Raw genomic sequence first — 20,550 nt, forward strand, 5'->3', positions numbered from 1 at the left:
AACCGTATTGAGGATAATATATTAAAATTATAAAATTCTTTTATTAACAACCACCTACTCAATACAATATAATACACTCATTGAATTATAAAATAATCATGAGGTATCTTGAAAAATGGCTTAAATAACGGAACATGTTTCGTTCGGCATTGCGAACATCATCAGCCGTTAGTACAAAGACTAAGGTCAGGGCCCTGAACTTAAGTGATTAAAATTGTTAAAAGAATAACAGTGTCGTAATAAAAAGTAATATGATAACATTAGACTTAATTAGTAACAGTATGTACAGATCAACAGCAAGAATTTATGGTGAAATACATTGAACGATGGCAGTCTGTGGAGTTAAAAACAATCATGGGGTTGTTAATGTAAAAAACAAAAATAGATATTGTAGACAATTAAAATATACGTCAATGTGTGAAGCGTGGATTAATTATTGATGTTGGAGTTCTTACAATTGTGCGAAAACAAAGTTGAGTTAGAGTTAATTGAACAGTACGAGTCAAATAGAACTAGTCAAAAGGCGCATGATGACGTAACCAAGGATGATATGACGTAATCACTTTTGCGTAGAGTGGAACTTACATCTACAACTTTCTAGAAGCATATACGTAGTTATATATGTCAATCATGCAACAGAGGAGCAACTGCCAACCAAAGACTATCTCATCAAGAGTTTTTACGTGACTTCACGAGATTTTACTTGTCATTGTGAACACTTCTGTTACTTTTATCATTATTCGCAAATACGGTTTTTTCACTTTTATCTGTCATTCCACCACCATCCCATCCTTCTAGATCTTCTCTCATTTCTCCATACTATTTTTATCACTATGTCTTTTACTGTTGTAATTTGGCAGGCTGATGATGGTCCACAGTGGACCGAAACTAGTACCTTTTAACGTCATTGTAATGTTTTTGTAAAAACATCAAATGATTTTTTAGTATTGAGAAGGTGGAATATTAAAATTTTGTATTTGCTTTAAGCATAACATTTATATATTCTTAGACCATCAAAATAGAAATCAAAATTTAAATGATACTTCAGAAATTAAAAGTCTAATAATCGAAAAAATTCCAGAACTACTTTCTCTTTTCAATATAAATAATAATAACTTTATGAGAATTTTTAATTATACAACCGCTAATAATATTTCATCTGTAACAACAGCTACTACTCTACCGCCCCTTCATGCAACACCCCCCTCCACGAACATTCGACCCGCCCAAAGAATCGGTCGCCCCTCCGCCTCACATGACTCACTCCCCGCCTCTACATATACATACATATAACACTAGAAGCAGCAATAAAGCTACTCGCCAGTTTACTTCACGCAGCTAACACTAGCGGACACCTCACACTAGTCCCAAGGGTAAGCCTCCTCGTTCAATTTTTTCTTTTCTCCTTCTTCATTTTCCGTTATAACATAATTTCATTTTCCTCCCTTTTCTTTCATTCCAGATTTCAAACTCCAATCATGCCATAATCTGCTTCATTCATCTACGGATTGCCTGAACTCTCCCTTATTCAAGATCACAGTTACTCCTTAATGAGTTCATCATTGATGTTCTACATTGTATACGTTTTTAATTTTATGCTAGCGCGTGAATGTGGACTAGTTCAACTTGTAGTTCTTTCTGACATTGTGATTCTCTCTCCTACAGAAATTGCAATTACCGGTGATCACGTCATATCATCCTTGGTTACGTCATCATGCGCCTTTTGACTGGTTCTATTTGACTCGTACTGTTCAATTAACTCTAATTCAACTTTGTTTTCGCACAATTGTAAGGACTCCAACATCAATAATTAATCCACGCTTCACACATTGACGTATATTTTAATTGTCTACAATATCTATTTTTGTTTTTTACATTAACAACCCCATGATTGTTTTTAACTCCACAGACTGCCATCGTTCAATGTATTTCACCATAAATTCTTGCTGTTGATCTGTACATACTGTTACTAATTAAGTCTAATGTTATCATATTACTTTTTATTACGACATTGTTATTCTTTTAACAATTTTAATCACTTAAGGTCAGGGCCCTGACCTTAGTCTTTGTACTAACGGCTGATGATGTTCGCAATGCCGAACGAAACATGTTCCGTTATTTAAGCCATTTTTCAAGATACCGCATGATTATTTTATAATTCAATAATAATAATAATAATAATAATAATAATAATAATAATAATAATAATAATAATAATAATAATCGTATGGCCTCAGCTACCGTTTGCAGACATTTCGATTTGACGCCATCTGGCTGTCTGCTCGTCAATTTCGACGTTCCGGTTTACTCTGTCTGCCATCTAGCGGACCTAGAGTAAACCGGATCTCTCTTGGGCGTCTATGGTTGAGATTTAATTAATTTTGTCGGGTAAATACCAAATGTATCACCAGAGATCTTTTACATGCCGACATCGTACGACATGGAGTGTCGAATGGACTTTTTTCCGCCCTTCAAAAATCCGACTACCTCTGCCGGGTTTGAACCCGCTATCTTGGGATCCGGAGGCCGACACTCTACCACGGCTCCACAGAGGCAGCTTATAATTCAATGAGTGTATTATATTGTATTGAGTAGGTGGTTGTTAATAAAAGAATTTTATAATTTTAATGTATCATCTCTCTGCCTGCTACAACTGCGTAGTAAGTTCGTGGACAATATTATTGTTAAAAAAAAAAACAAAAAAAAACGCAACACCTCAAGATATTTGAGAAACTGTGATAAAATATAAATTTTAACATTCCTTGTACCCTCCTATGAAACTTTCTACTATGTACTGGATCTTAGGAAATGTTATCAAAGATTGTTGAATGGAATAAACTGAACAATAGGCAATAATAGCGAACAATAGACCATCCCAAAGGTATAGTGCTCTGCAGGTGAAAGTTACCGCCTATCACAAGAATGCACATCTTTGTTTCCATACCTTCATTGTTGTCTCCAAGTGTGATGGAGGGAATTCTCTGACCTTCTAATCAGTATTAAACAGCACTTACGCTACTTACAGAAGAGCGCTACTGTGTGAAGATGCCGCTGAGCTCAGAAGATGCCGCTAGGGCAGTAGCGTTAGTAAAGGATGGGCGCAGCTTGTGTTACGTGGCTGCGTTGTTACACTGTGCTCCATCAACCATTTCACGTACCGTTCAGAGGTATCGGGAAGTAGGTTCATACACTCACAGGCCAGGATCTGGTAGGAGAAGGTCAACTTCTGCAAGTGATGACCAGTTCTTGCGCCTTCAAATTCTGGGTGATCGGCACAGTATTGCGGTTCAAGCCAGACGTAGGCTTGAATGGGTACGAGGTGTGAATATCAGTGAGTGGACAGTGAGGAAGAGGTTACGTGATGCTCAAATCTACTCCAGAAGACATGCTAATGGCCCAGATCTTACGTGTCAGCATCGACAGAATCGCTTACGTTTCGCGAGAGATCAGCGGGATTGGGATGATGAGCAGTGGGGGACAGTTCTCTTCACGGATGAATCTCGGTTTAGCCTCAGATCCCCAAATGAACAAGAAAGGGTGTGGAGGAGACATGGAGAAAGGTATTCCCAGTGCAACTTTTCTTCACGGATGCCTTTCAATAGTGGCTCTGTAATTGTGTGGGGTGGCATCTCCTTGGCTGCTCGAACAGAACTCATCTTCGTGGAAGGCGGGTTACTTACGGCTCATCGCTACATTGAAGAAATCCTTGAAGAACATGTTGTTCCTTTTGCACCTTTCATTGGTGACGATTTTGCGCTAATGCAGGACAATGCACGCCCTCATGTTGCAAGATGTGTCCTTTAGTACCTCGAGGAAGTAGGGATCCAACTGATGCAGTGGCCTGCACGCAGTCCGGCTCTCAACCCAATTGAGCATCTATGGGATGTTTTGGGAAGAAAAGTGCATAGTCATTGTCCAGAGACTATGCAGGAGCTGTGGGAAATCCTTCAAGAAGAATGTGAGCTGTTCCTCAAGAGAACATTACGGCACTCATCAGGAGTATGCCTCAAAGGATGGAAGCTGTGATTCGTACCAGAGGTGGCAACATACCTCTCTGAAAGTGTATGTTATAGTGCAGAAATGCAGTGCAATAATAACCGTAACTTTTGAGTGAAAGGAAATTAAATGAACTGTCCTTAAACAGTATTAAATTTTGATACACACAAGGATGATTTTAGCAATTTCTGTATCCTTGTGAATAATTTGCTGTGAAATCTCATTTCTCTCAATGAAACTTGCTCTGGATATCACATTAGTAGTGTGTTAAATGACAGTGATAAAGATAACAACAACCCACACAAGTTAGTTATTGATTTTAATAAAATAAATCACTATCTTTGAAAATTCTGAAGTGTTGCATTTTTCTTTTTGCTTGGCAGTGTAGTTATACCCAAGATTACACTGTGTTTATGAAAATGATAAAACTATCAAAATAGTCCTCTTAATAAACATGCTCTACCATTAAGTTTTGAGAATTTTCTGGGTATCAAAACATTACAGAAGAAAGTGATCATGCTGGTTCGAATGTTAACGGAATTTTTAGAGTTCTTTCATTGTAGTCACATGGTGTTTGTTGTCCAGTGTTGGAGATTCCGTATTTCTATATCGCAGCCTTCAGTATATCAAGGACATGTGGAAGTGAGGTCCTCTCTGAATGTGACCCCAATGCTAGCAAGTTCCTCTTTGCTCCCGAAAAACTCTTTTTGCTTCCTGTAACAAATTAACCTTGCTATTAAAGATTGACTTCTGGCATTCTTTAAGTCTTTTGTACCTGCTCGGTGGGATCGATCTATATTGAGAGTGCAGAGTTCGATCCTCAGTTTGTCCCTGGACACCTTGATAGCGAGGTGGATGGTGTTTTCCTCGTATGTCTCAGGCACGCCGAATATCTAGAGACTACTATGTGACTGATACATTTCTAGTTCATCTGTTTTATATTCGATTTCGACAGCCTTCAGTTCTGCTTCGTGTTTATTAAGATTTGCTTTCACTTGATTCAGTGTATCCATATTCAAGTCCAATGAGACTTTAAGCTGTTCTACCGCAGCTTTAGTGACACACTCTGTTATCACAGCAACAATTGCTGAAAGAATATCCTGCAACTGCAAGACAGCCCTTATCTGCTGCAGCACAGTGTTCGCTAGGTTCGCTTGTGTGTAGCAACTTTGCCTGCTGGCTTGTTTCTCTTTGTGGCTTTGTTGCTGTTTCCTCTCATGTTGAGAATAATTCATTTCCCTGATTGGTACTTCACAAATACACAAAAATTATCTCTACCACACTTTGGAACTTAATATATACACTCATGTTCATAAAAAACAGAACACCTTGAAAGACTGGAGATAGGAAGTTCATATTCACAAGACATGTTCATTAGTATGTTCTGCAGAAATGATTGCAGAAATGATTAGCATTTGTCACCTAGGTTCAGCATGTGTTCTGTTGCCTAGTAGGCACTGGGTCCTCCATGCACACTGATAACTTGTTCCATGCGTGATGGCATCAACGCATATAAGGTGCGAATGGCGCCCTGGGGTATAGCCATCCATGCTGCGTTCACCTGGTTCCACAGTTCATCTTTGGCAGATGGCATTGGGTCATGTCGCCACACCCGTTGTTTCACCATATCCCACACATTTTCGATTGGCGACAAGTCCGGTGATTGGACAGGCCAGGGCAACAGTCTGACATCCCGTGAAACCAGAGGGCACAACTGTGATTTGTGGTTGTACCCAATAGCACCCCACACTATAAGGCCTTGAGTTGGTGCTGTATATTTTGTGCAAATGCAGTCAATGTGATGCCTCTCCCCCTCTCTGCGGCGAACTAAAATGCGGCCATCATTTTCAAACAAACAGAACCCGGATTCATCTGAAAATGCTATCTACTGCCATTCCTGTCCCCAGTGACGTCGTTCCATACACCATTGCTGTCTAGCATGTTTATGCACATTAGTCAAAGGTAAGCAGAGAAGTGGACGACGCGCCGGTAACCCAGACGGTAATAAACGGCAACAGACTGTCACTCCTGATAGTGTACGATGTGTTGCACTGTTCCATTGTTGTGCCAGAGCTGAGGAGGACGCAGATCTGTCCTGCAGTGCCATTCGGATGAGGTGTCGATCTTCTCAGAGGGATGGTCTGGGTGGTGCAACCTGACCCATCTCATCGAGTTTTGCAGCCTTCTGTGAACCATTCTGAACACGCCCATTGCACTGCCGACTTACTTCGTCTCACACAAGCAGCAATTTCTTGGATGGATGCATTACGTTCTCTCATGCCAGTAATGTGCCCTCTTTCAAACTCACTCATTTGACGGTACAGTTCTCACATATATCTGCGAGGCATCCAGCATGTCTGCTCAAGTCACATTGATCCATTACCTTCAGTTTATAGTGACAACGAGAGCCGCAGGCACATTTTACCAGTTGGTGGTGGTGCACCAAGATATCGATGTGGACCTTGAACCTGAAGGTCAACATGGTTCAAATGTTAATCATTTTTTCAGAACATACTAATGCACATGTCCTGTGAATATGAACTTCCTATCTCTAGTCTTTCATTTCTTTCTAGTTTTTATGAATATGAGTCACCTAGTTATCAAAGTTGTACTCATTTCTCAGAGATAGCATCTTTCTTATATTATGCTGTGTAATTCTTTCATTATTTCAGCTTCTAATAACAGTAATATATGTTAGTACGTAGTTGGATGATGATGATATACCTAACAAGGAAAGTATAGGATACGGCAGGTCAAAACCTATCCTGATTTTGTTTTTTTGACACAATTGCACTGTAAGAGAATAGCATGCAGAGAATTGGTCTCCAGATTTAATTGCAAGGCTCTGGAATCGTACCTCGAATCCTGATACGCAAGCATGACGCATGGTGCAGCTGGACAGCCCTGAGCCAGAGCTTGGAGTTGTGGTGTGGCGGGCCTGTGTATGCATGCAGTCTGTCGACCTGTTCTGAAGCTGTGTCAGTCACTCACTCACAAAAATGTAGCAAAAATGATTTGTATAAATTGCCTGATCATAACACAAGGTTTTTTGTACACCAAACATAATGAATTAGAACTTAATTGTTGCACTGTTCCTCACACATTTATTTCTTCTTCTCCAAACAATATTTAATGGGCACTGTGAACTTGGGAGGCTGCCCTCTTGGGTAATTCGTTGCAAACCATGAATATTTTATCATATTCTGAAATTGTGGGGGATGATAACTGAAAATGTATAAAAAAACTGCAGTTTAAGGATTGTGTCTCTGCAGAGAACCTCAACTTTAACATTACTATGCAAAGTTAGAATTTCTGTTAATCGGCAGTAAAAAAACTTTCCACTGCCGGAAGAAAAATTTGTCTAACAGTTCCGGAAGGAATCTGAAGCAGTTTGATTGTTTTGCATGGAGGGATGTCTTCATGACAAGTTGTACCACTCTATGTGGTCCACAAATCAAAAAAACAGGGACCGAGCTCGATAGCTGCAGTCGCTTAAGTGCGGCCAGTATCCAGTATTCGGGAGATAGTAGGTTCGAACCCCACTGTCGGCAGTCCTGAAAATGGTTTTCCGTGGTTTCCCATTTTCACACCAGGCAAATGCTGGGGCTGTACCTTAATTAAGGCCACGGCCGCTTCCTTCCCACTCCTAGCCCTTTCCTGTCCCATCGTCGCCGTAAGACCTATCTGTGTCGGTGCGACGTAAAACAACTAGCAAAAAAAAAAAAAAAAAAAAAACCAGGGCAAAGTTGTCTTCAGGGAACGAAAAAAATGGCTTCTCTGAAACATATTTTCAGTTCTGTTTTACCCACTTTTCCTGATTTTGTGCCAGCGATGATGTTATCTGCTTTAAACACATCTTTTCAAACCAGAGAACCGAAGGTTGTAGTCAGCTCCTGCAGTACAATAAATAATTCAGGGAACAAAGAACCATCCACACTCATTGTTGGTATTATGGTGTGGGAATGTATGAGTGAATTAACCGATTGGGCTATCGTGTGTGTGATTTTCTCACCTACAAAAGATAGTCCTTTTTGATCGCATTTTGCGCTGAACCCGCTTTGATCAGTGTTATAATTAAAGGAAGGGGTGTAATAGAGAATCGTTCTCGAGCAGTCTCTAGAAATCCTTCTACAGCCTTATTCTTTTTTTCAGCTTGAATGTGTGAATGGGATACACATTTCATAATTTTCCCATTCTCAATTCTGTGTTGTTTCTTGAAATGGCTGATCCTGGCATGAGAGGCGGAGAAATTATTTTCGATTGATTGTTCACATGCAGTTTCCAAAGCCCACAGTCATACAGCTTCATCAGGTACATTTTGCGTACCCCTTCTTGCCTCCTGGAAACAGGAATAGAGTTTTTCATACATCATTTTTTTATGTTCAGTCAGACTTGCTGACGTGCCTGTATTTTCCAACTGCTTCTTCCGCAAGTAAAGTTGTTGTTCCAACGTCACTAAACCAAAATATTTGTGTACGTGTAAAAGTGATAATCGCTTTTTACTACCTTCGTTAAACCAGAATTTTACAGCACTCTTCTTTTACTCCATACTGATGTTTTCTGGCACACTTTTTGCGTGACTAGGAACATAACTAGAACTGGACAATTTGCATGGTAGCGGACTTGGAGCATCACTAGATTCTGGGGAATCATATTCTAGTTTAGAACTGGGACCTGGAGCTTCACTTGCGATCAGCAGAAGGTTTTGACAAACTGAATCACTTGAATTGCATTCATTGTCCCCACTGTGGAGAAACCTCCTCAATACGTTGCACTCCTCTATGATTATTTTCTATCAAATCAATCAGACATTGCCCCATTTCCTTTTCTTTGGAGCTAATTTTTCCTGAAAACAAAAACTCTTTTTCGTGGAAATAACTCATTACAAACTCCGGTACATTAATAGGATTTAAAACGTCATCCTCCAAGGAACTAATTTCGGCTGTCCTGCTTTCTTTGAAACAACCATCAAAACCGTTCTGTTACTGCTGGATACAGTGAAAACACCCCACAGCTGATTAGTATGCATGGCTCTGCTTATCTCTGGCCTTGGGTACATTGGCCACCAGAGCTGTCCACTCCACCCAACATGTACAGTCTTCGCACGACATCCCGTTGATCAATAGGAGAGATTCAACACATGTTTTTGGAGACTTGCAGTTAAAACTGGAGGGTGATTTTTCCGGATGTTGTCCTCTGAGAGAACAATGATTGTGTCAAAAAAATGTCAAGGTAGGTTTCGACCTGTCTTACCGGGTACTTTCCTTGTTATTAGTATTGTAGTGTAGTTATTAGTTAAAATATTGCTGGTATTATTGTTGTGTAATCTGTGTGTATTATACAGTATTTCTTTCCTTCGACTTTTTAAATTCACAGAATACATTATTATTATTATTTTTTGTTCATTGTCCATAATATTTAATATTTTTATGACTAAAGAATGGCTAAGGAATGCAGGTGTTGGGACTGTGGGTGTAAGTGGGTGTTAAGGTTTATGAGGGGAGAGTTTGAGGGAGAAAATTAGGATTCTAACACAGGACAGGAATGAAGGTTGATGTCCCTAAACAATATACAGGATATGATATACTGTATATACAAGAGGAAGGGAAAGGAGGGGAGGCGTTTTGGAAGACAGGTTGGCTAATGCTTTAATTGGAAGGAAATTGAGGACCAAGGGGTCTACTCATGGGGAGAGTTCAAGAGAAGTATTGGTGAGGATTCAGTATGAGTCACTGCTGGTAGGACAGCGGAGAGAAGATGAGGAACAGGGAAATGTTACTGAAGGAGGAGGGGAAGGTAAGATAAAAGGGAAAGGTACAGTAGGAAAGGGAGATGAAAAGTAGAGGATTGGAAGAGGGAGGTGGAACAGGGTCAGGGAGGAGGAAGTATGTTTTGCTGATGTCAGGGAAGAGACAAGGAGGGGAGGGGATCTAATGATGTGGGTGGGATTGAGCCTCTGGTCATGGGGAACTCCATTGTTAGGCACATAGGAAAAGCGTGAAGAAGAAAGGGAACCAGAGTAGAGTGTTGTCCAGGAATTAGGTTAAGGCAGATGTTGAGGAAGGTCAAAGGGAAGAAGAAGAGTAAAGAGAATGGTAGGCATGTAGGAATAGGTACCAGAATAGTTGGTATGAATGGGATCTCGTTAAATTGCAGTGCAGGAGAAGTTTAAAGGAGCAGAGATTGATATTGGTGGGATACTCTGTAGGAGGGATACTCACTGGAGTGTGATCAGGATTTCAATGAAACTATGGACTGGGTATGTGGGAAACAGAGAGCGAGATTTGTAGGTGTTAATGGGTGGGTAGGAGATTGAAATATGTTGTGAGATGGCCTTCACTTGAACGACTGTAGTATGTATAAGGTAGGAGGTTTGTTCAGAAGGATTATAGGGAAGTACATTCAGGGAATGGTGTGGACTAGGGAGCTGTGATGAAGGTACAACGAGCTGGAAGTCAAGTAAGGATGACATAAAATTGTTGGTGTTAAAGTATTTAATAATTAAAACCTTTATTAATATTGTAAAGAAAGGAATAAAATAATTTGATACATGTTTTTCCAAATATTGTAATAGGAGTTGAATCATGGCTAAGAAATTATTTTATGGATGAGGAAATTTTCTCATGGAACTGGAGTGTTTATTGTAGAGCAGGACGAGAATTGTAGGAGGGGAAGCATTCATGCTGGTGAAAGAATTTGTAAGGTACTAAAAAGTTAAGGGCGAGAAGTATGAAATTCTAGGTGTAAGGCTCATCTCTAAAGATAATAGGCAACTGATGTTTATGGAGTGTACAGGCCTGGAAAGAGTGGTGATGACGCTGTATGGGAAACAACACAGAAAGGAATGTAATTGTAGTGGGTCTTAATTTAACAAATGTTAACTGGAAAGGCAATGCAGATGACAGAAGGCACGACCAACAAAAGGTAAATAAGTTAATCCGGGAAGGACACCTGAATCAGAAAGTGATGGAACCAATTAGATGGAAGAATATTCTAGATGTAGTGCTAATAAAACCAATGAGCTCTGTAGAGAAACTGCAGTGGTAGGTGGTTTAAGCGATTATGAAGCTGTTTTTCTCATAGTTAAAAATAAATGCAATTGAAAGGAAGGTTTAAGAAGCAGAAATATTTTGCAGTACCATGTTGAAATGATGTGTATGAGACAATTTAAAACAGGTAATTATGATCGGTGGAAAATGGTAAATAAAAATGTAAACAGCCTATGGGATGAGTTTAACCCTCCGTTAGTGACGCACGGTGGCACAGATCGATGTTATAAACTATTGCGCCTATTTCTTTGCCCATTGGAATGAGCCAGCTGCGCATCAGGTTACCTTCATCAATTTCATTCTCGAGTATACTCACTACTGCACTACTACTTTGGAGGAGTGGAAAAGCCGCTGGAATAACTCTCCCGACGTGCTCCTGCATAACATCTTCAGAGGGGAAAATATTGTAAATGGATCCCAACTGCCACGTGCAACTTGGTCCAGACTGAACAGGATCAGGACAGGTCATGGAAGGTGCAGGGATTCTCTCTACAAGTGGAACTTTGTACCATCTCCAGAATGTGACTGTGGAGCCCCTCGTCAGACTATTCCCCACATTGTAAGCGAGTGTCAACTACGGGCATATCCAGGTAGTTTGGAAGACTTCCTATCTCCAACAGTGGAAGCACTACAGTGGATTGATAAGCTGGACATTCAGATATAAGAGATAACACTAATGCCTGAAGTGAATCAATGTTTTTTGTTATTGTGTATATATTGTATATTATGTATATAATTTCCTTGCCATACGCTAATAATAACTGCACAAGTTCGAACGATAACTGTACAGGTCAGTGGAAGTCTTTTCGGTCTCGCACACCTAGGTCACTAAGAGCGTACACGGTCCAGTAGACCAAAGTCGCCAATCTTGTTTTATGGTTGCATGCAAATGAAAGATATGATCTAGATTTTTGTGGATTTATGTATACTCATTAGCTTATTATGTTCCGGAGCCGGATATTTAGTCATAACTGCCCATCTGCCAAAATTGTCCGGCGTAAATTCCTGACTGGGTTGGCTATTGACCTAATGAAGAACCATGTTGTTCGAAGAGCTTCTATTTCCAATATTCCCTGAATAACCAGAGAGAATCTGAAGGGAATTTACATCAAGGAAGATGTCCAACCTAGATTAGAACCATCAAAGGAAGTGGGAAGGTGCAGGGTCTGCACATCTGAGCGGAACCGGAAGATAAAGTACTTCTGTAAGAAGTGTCATAATTATTTGTGCCTTGAACATGCAAATGTTGTATGCCATGACTGTCTTGAAGGCTAATTGTGTACTGATGAAAATTTACAAACTTTAGATGTCAATCATGATTGTTTGTTTTCTTTTCAACAGAGTTCATCATTGGTTATTTCGCTAATTTTTCTTGTCATAACTCAGCTATAATTTCTCCTTATTATTGCTTATAGATTACTTAAGTGTATTTTAATAAAGGACGGACTGATGACCTTCGATGTTAGGCCCCTTAAAGCAACAAGCATTTTAATAAAGGTTAAGATGATAAAATACTTGGGCCGATGACCTTCGATGTTAGGCCCCTTAAAACAACAAGCATCAAGCAGAAGCAAAATAAAATATGTATTGTACCCTTCCTTAAAAATATACTCTAAAATAATGAAAAGTATGGAATTAAAATCACAGGAATTATTTAAGGACGGTCTTCTGGACCAAAGTCACTAAAGTTGAGAGTAAAATTCACGTCATAAACGGAGGGTTAAAGCAGTTGGTTTTTTTCTTTACGTCGCACCAACACAGATAGGTCTTATGGCGACGATGGGATAGGAAAGGAGTAGGATTAGAAAAGAAGCGACCGTGGCTTTAATTAAGGTACAGCCCCAGCATTTGCTTGGTGTGAGAATGGAAAACCATGGAAAACCATCTTCAGGGCTGCCGGCAGTGGGGGTTCTAACCTAAAGCAGTTGTTAAGGAGTATGAAAACAGATACAGTACGGTAGACTTTTAAAGGTTGTGTGGAATGATAAATGCCCATTATATTATAACAGAGAAATAAAGAGTTTAAGAAGGAGGTGCATGTTGGAAAAAAGTAGAGTGAGCAATGGTTGTGGAATTAAGGAGAAATTGAAGGAACTTACCAGAAAATTGAATTAAGCAAGGAAGTGAGCTAAGGTTAACATGACACTATAATTGGTAGTCATATGAATTTTAGTGAAAAATGGAAGATTATATAGATATCTAAGACAGAAATGACATCCTTTTCATTGGCCATTTCTGCTTAGAGTTATGGTTGGAGTCCTTATTGAGATAGTGATCGGTATGTGTAGGCTTCTTGTACACTGTATGTACCAGATGGTGGACTTTTCTCTTCACAAGCATATCCAGGAATGAGAATTCTCCCTCCACCTATTTCTCCATTGTGAATGGGATTTTTGTGCGGGTGCTATTGAGATAAACGAGCCAAGATTTGTACCTGAGTGAAGTGGAGTGTCTCTTCTCAGGTTTACAAGCAAATGGATACATGAAAACTAAGATAAGGAGGGTTGTTGAGTCTCTTCCACGATTTGAGAAGAAACAAGGAGAAACTAGTGAGAGAAAGGCATTCTTTCCTTACGTCCCAGAGATTATGGGTAGAATTGGCAATGTTTTAAAATGTCTACTATCAAAGGGTAGGAAGGGTCCACCTATTCAGTACTATTAGTTTGTATATTGTCTTATAAAACTGGGACTAGTTTCGACCCCATATATATTGGGTTATCTTCAGCCACGCTCCAGTTGGAAGACATAAGCACTCATATAACCAATCATGATATAAACGCTGATATGACACAATTTATAGTCTTAATTTAAACCATTGATGAAGTCTGAATAAGATATCTACACTTCAAACTAAATAACACATAAAAAAATGTTGTGGTTGATGGCGAATTATTTTGTCGTTTTTACAGCAGCTATTGTTTTTTAGTTGATCTGGGAGTTGGTATCCTTTTCTGTGTAAACACCGATATAATTTAAATCATTGATGAAGTCCAAATAACATATCCACAATTTAAACTAAATAACACATCAATAATGTTGTGGTTGATGGTGAACTATTTTGTCATTTCTACAGCAGCCATTGTTTTTGAGCTGATTTGGGAGTTGGTATCCTTTTCTGTGTAGACAAGCAACTTGATTGATATTCATGTTTGTTCAATAGTAATATGGGTCAAGACTTGTGTAGCTTTAAGGGGAACATTCGTACTTTGAATAGGTTTTCCTTATTATCAATGTAGTGATCTATTGTTTAATTTATTTGGAGGTGAATGTCTGAAAAGAAAATAATTTGAAGTAAATAATTGAGAATATAAGGGAAGCAAGAAGATCAAGGTAAGTATGTATAGCTATATGAGACTCACCCCTATGTTGTTCGTAAGTTACGTGCACTGGGTATGGTTACCAACACCAGACTGATTGTTGACAGGGAGCAGGAGTATAGCTTATGATGGCAGGGATTGGAGGAGGGATGTGCGAGGAGGGGCGGGTGGGAGCGAGTAGGTAGATCTGAACGTTAAGTCCACCAATCAGTTCATGGGCGCACCCACGCTCTAAACATTGTCATATGATAGATTATGTCATCATCCGACAGCGCAACAAGAGTTATGCCCTAATCACAAAAACCGCCCAGAACTACTGGACAGATCATAAACTTCTTATTAGTCGTTTCAGGATAACCGTCCATAAAATGCTTGAAACCCACCTCCCGAATCCAACAAGGAAAATGTTCAACACCTCTTAGCTTCACCTTGACAGTGTTGCCAAAGAATACCAAAACTCTGTTCTAGAACAGCTAACTCACAATCCAATCAACACAAAGAATGTAGGGTCTAGAATGTGAATAGACCACACTTCATAATATCATTAAAGAGTCTGCACAGAAATTCTTTGGTTATGAGGAAAGGAAGAGTCAAGAATGGTTTGATAATAACAGTGAAAAAATCTTGAACTTCATCAAAGCTAAATGGGATGCCTGTCTATCCGTTTCTCAAGATCCATCCTCCAGAGAGAAGAAAATGCATTTTCAAGAACTAAACCAGAAGTGTCAGTCTGAAATCAGGGAAATAAAGAACAACTGGTGTCAGCAAAAAGCCAAGGAACTTCAGAAATTCTCAGATATCAGGGACTTAACGCAGGACTGAAAGAGCTGTGTGGTCCTGTCCGCTCATCATCACGAACTCTGAAAGCTGTTGATATACCACCAATCTTACAGAGAGCCAGGACATCTTGAAACGATAGAAAGAGCACTTCAGCTCACTCTTGAACCGTAATTCTGCTGCTGCTTCTGAAGATTTTCTTCAACATGTTCCTCAACATGCTCCCCAACCCTGGATGGACACTCCTCCAACCTTCCAAGAGTTTATCAAGGCTCTCAGCAGAATGAAAACAGGGAAGGCTCCAGGATCAGATAACATTCCTCTTGAACTCATTCAAAGTGGAGGCTCACCTCTAAAAACCGGGCTTTTCTATCTGATTCTTCGAATCTGGAAAACCAGATACATTCCTGCTGCCATGAAAAACTCCAGAATAGTTACAATCTTCAAGAAAGGTGATTGCAGTGGAAACTACCGTGGTATATCCCTACTCTCCATAGCTTAAAAATATTTGCGAGAATCATACTGCATCGACTTCAGGTTGTTTCTGATAGGTTGCTACCTGATCTCAGTGTGGATTTCATGCCTCTCGTGATAAAATTGACATGATCTTCTGCGCAAGACAACTCCAAACGACACCTCTGTTCGTGTTCGTAGTGTTCTGTAACATTGTAAAGGCCTTGGATACGGTTCCTTGATGCTATGTGGATGATTTTGAGGCACTTTGGATGCCCCAAACATTTTGTTGGTCTGATCCAAGCTCTCCATGATGGTATGCTTGGTCAGGTACTGTATCAGAATGGTATCTCAGAAGAATTTCCAATCACAAATGGACTCAAGCAAGGATGTGTACATGCATCTACACTTTTCGTCCTGTACCTGGCAGCTATGCTTTATGAGACAACGCCTGCAAACAACACAGGTGTGGAAATTAAATATCACCATGATAGGGACTTTTCAATCAGGCCAGACTTCGCTCCAAAAGATTAACCTATTCCACCCGGGTCACAGAATTGCAGTATGCAGATGACAATGCTTCTCTACCCCACACACCAGAAGAGCTTCAACAATCTGTCATCTGCTTCAACAGAGCTTAGGAATGTTTTGGCCTGACACTGCCAACATTCAGAAGACCAAAGTGTTTACTCAGCCTGCTTCTGGAGGCCCCCCTCCAGATTTTGATATCACCATATGTGGCACAGCTCTGGAAAGGATGGAGCACTTCTCATACCTTTCAACGCATTGTACCTCTGAGAAAAACGTGGAGAACAGAATACAGGCTGCCCATGTGGCCTTTGGATGTCTGTCACATCATGTATTCTAGAACAAAGATCTAAGTATTCACATGAAAATAATAGTGTACCAAACTGTTGTTATTTCTGTGTTACTCTACGGGTGTGAAATCTGGCTTTATATCATCGGACATCATGTATTCTAGAACAAAGATCTAAGTATCCGCATGAAAATAATAGTGTACCAAACTGTTGTTATTTCTGTGTTACTCTACAGGTGTGAAATCTGGCACTATATCATCGGAACATGAAGAAACTGGTACGCTTTCATCAACAAAACCTTAGATCCATCATGAACATCAAATGGGATTACTATATAACTAATATAGCAGTTCTCAAAAAAGTAAAGCTAAACAGTATCGAAGCCACCATTGTTAGTCATTGGCTTAGATGGGCAGCCCATATCCATCATATGAGTGACAGCAGACTTCCTTGGCAAATCCTGTATGGTGAACTCTGGCACTGGCAAGAGGACTCGTGGTGCTCCTCTGAAGCAATATAAAGACCAACTTAAGCAGACCATGAGAAGAGTAGATATAAACCCAAATACTTGGCATGCTCTTGCATTGGATCGCCCTCGCTGGCGTGCTACCATCTCAGCTGCAGTTGCACAGTTTAAGCAGGGACATCGAAGACAAGAAGAGGAAACTCGCCAGAGAATGAAGCTACGTCAAACACTGCGACGTTCCCCACCTTCCATCAGATGGAACATGTTTGGCCGCATGTTTTATGCAAGAATTGGTCTGGTAAGCCATCAGCGCCTCCTGCATCGTGTGAACTAAGGATTACGGAACTGCAGGCGAGAAACGAAAACTCAGATACGAGTATTGGCTGACGACGATTGATGAAGTTCACAACTTTTACCACTTAGACCAGCATAATTTTCGGAGGAAATGGCAAAGACTTGACAACAGTGGCTTCACAATGCATTTGACATTGATTGCTTTGTTGCAAACTTTAGCCACAAATCTTTCCACTCGACCTGTCGTAGATGTGACTCCATCTGTACAAATGCTAATGCAATTGTGCCATTTTAATTAATTACAGGGCACATATTCATTAGTCACATGAAATATTTCTTCACTAGTGGCTCACTTGTTCTTTGTGAAAAGAACTTGCAATTACATCCAGATGTAGAATATGAGTTGTGTGTGATAGCTAACATCGGTGGACTCGTCAATCTGAAGTGAGAATTTGTGACTGCAGTTTGTGTTCTCCTTCATATTGTTTTCAATGTCATTGCACGTGTCACTAATTTGGCAGCTGTGTGTCAACAGAGGAAGGGATTTTTGAAATTTCACTCGCAGCTTCTGAACCCAGGACTATTTTTACAATTTCTTCACAAGCTGGCATCAACAGTATTTCAGCTGTTTTGTGTGGTTTATTGTCCTCTTATAAGTTTGGCTGCTTTATACCTTGCTTCCTATACTTTTACCAAACACATATGGACACAGTCATAAATGTGGCATGTGTTTTATTTTGTTTCAACAAACCATAAAATAATTTACTTCTTTGGTTGATAGGATGTTTTGTTGACAAATGTTGTTGCAATTTGCTGGGTACCATTGGTGAGTCACTTACCACTCACAACAGACTTGGGGATTCGGCATGTTTTCTCCAAAAGAACAACTTCTAAGTTAAATAATTGTCACTATAGACATGCTAATACCGGGCGAGTTGGCCGTGCGCGTAGAGGCGCGCGGCTGTGAGCTTGCATCCGGCAGATAGTAGGTTCGAATCCCACTATCGGCAGCCCTGAAAATGGTTTTCCGTGGTTTCCCATTTTCACACCAGGCAAATGCTGGGGCTGTACCTTAATTAAGGCCACGGCCGCTTCCTTCCAACTCCTAGACCTTTCCTATCCCATCGTTGCCATAAGACCTATCTGTGTCGGTGCGACGTAAAAGCCCCTAGCAAAAAAAAAAAAAGACATGCTAATAACCTTTTGGGCTTTTGTCTTGTCAGAAAACAAGGTGAAATTCTGTTTGTTTTGCAGAAAACTTTGCTCCATGTCTTCAGAAGAAAATCTTGTCTAACATGGCAAAAACTTATTATCATGTCTGCAATTACAGGCCGTGGAAGTATCAATCTAAATTGTCACTATACTGGGCAGATGGTTTTACTCTCTGCACTCGTGGAAGGAAAATTCCCTACAATGAGCTTGACCATCTTGGAAAAAATAAATATAGTTTAATAGTAACAGAAAATAGTACTGTAAGACTGACTAGCCCAATCAGAGTTATTGAAATACTTCAAAGCAGAAGAAATGAAATATTTTGAGATGTAACTCACAGCAACCAGGCTACGCTCCGGTTAGTGCTTAGGATTAATTTTGGGCTGGAGAATTGCGAACAAAACACAGATAAAGGAAAAATCACAAACAAGAATATAAAAATCCAAAGTTACCAAACACAGCATAACATGTAGCATTGAGGCTTTCACGGCCGGCGTTACAAATCATGTCAGCGTTTTCCGAGCTTGTAGGCTGTGGTCCAGGAGCGAGTGAATGTCCCGACGTTTCACCGAAGACTTCGTTCGGCATTGTCAAGGGTTCCGACTGACTTCGATAGCAGCGAAGCTCTCAGTGGAATGAAGTGCTGTTGTAATTCCACCTACTTATATAGTGCAGAATACGGTGCGCTGCTCGCCTATTGGCCGCTGTGGTGGGGGGCGGTCGGGAGCCCGATGTTCACTGACCTGCCTTGGCGGAGACAGGCAGCTGATCACCCGTTGCTTTCTTCTGGTCTGCCTTGGCTATCGTGTCCCAAGGTACGTAGAATACAAGGTAGGGATCACGAGAGAGGTGCGTAGTGGCAAAGCAGAGCTGTGACGTCACGCAGGACCCTCGCGTTGAATCTGCTCAGAGTGAGGTAGAGGTAGTTCGAGTAAGAATCGCTGTGCACGCAGAAGCTAGGTGCTAATAATACACGATAGTAACATATCTGTGGTGTATAAGAAACCGTGTGTGTTTATTTTATGAGATAAAACGTAAAAAGCAGTAATAATGTACACTTTTCAGTATGCTTTGTCATGCCATTGCAGGCTGCACAAATCATAGCAGGCACGCGAAGGAACGAAACATACACTTTCATGAATTCCCTAAAACCACTGACGTAAATAAATGGCGACAGAAGTAATCAAGACATTATCGAAAGCTATCTTTCTCAGCTTCGAGGGTTCGGAAGGCTTTATGACGATCCTCTTCCGACAGCTGTGACGCGAAAGGTGAAATCATTGCTTCTAGCCTCAATGCTTCCAAGGCGATAAGAAATTCCAACTGTTCTCCGGAAGATTATGAAATATTACGTCCAAATATGTACTGATGAACTCGATCAAAACTCGGATATCGTGTGCCAGTCTAAGGCCAGCGTTGAGCCCACATCCTATTTTTTATCGGAGGATGAGCAAGGGTTCGTTAAAGCCCTTGAAGATCTAGTGAAACAGCTCGGGGGGAGTCGTGAAACCAAGGAGCTGCTTGAAGACTTCACTGGCTATATAGCTTTTAGGATAAAGAAGAACCTTGATATAGAAAGTAATTACGGAGAGAAAACAGGTCAAACTACAAGGGGTGGAAATTAAATTTCAAAAAGATTTTTTTTTTTTTTTTTTTTTTTTTGCAAGTTGCTTTACGTCGCACCAACACAGATAGGTCTTACTGCGACGATGGGGCAGAAAAGGGCTAGAAGTGGGAAGGAAGCGCCCGTGGCCTTAATTAAGTTACAGCCCCAGCATTTGCTTGGTGTGAAAATGGGAAACCACGGAAAACCATCTTCAGGGCTGCCGACAGTGGGGTTCGAACCCAATTTTCCGAATACCGGATACTGGCCGCACTTAAGCGACTACAGCTATCGAGCTCGGTAGTTTCAATTTTACCACGGGAAAGAACTGAAAGAGGGTTCTAACATCATCACAAACCTTACGGATATCCTGAAAAAGACATTCTCCGAAATTTATGAGCTTGCAAGTTGCTTCGTGAGAAGCCGTTCTTTTATTCCAATGGACGCTTTAAACAAAAGTAAGACATTGAAGAGACCGGGTTTCTGTTAATACAACACCGATAAAGAAAGAAGAAAAGCAAAGAAATTCCACTGATGCTATGGATAAGTGTGTTTTGTTATATAT

Source organism: Anabrus simplex, chromosome 3 (genome assembly GCF_040414725.1).
Source record: "Anabrus simplex isolate iqAnaSimp1 chromosome 3, ASM4041472v1, whole genome shotgun sequence".
NCBI lineage: Eukaryota > Metazoa > Arthropoda > Insecta > Orthoptera > Tettigoniidae > Anabrus > Anabrus simplex.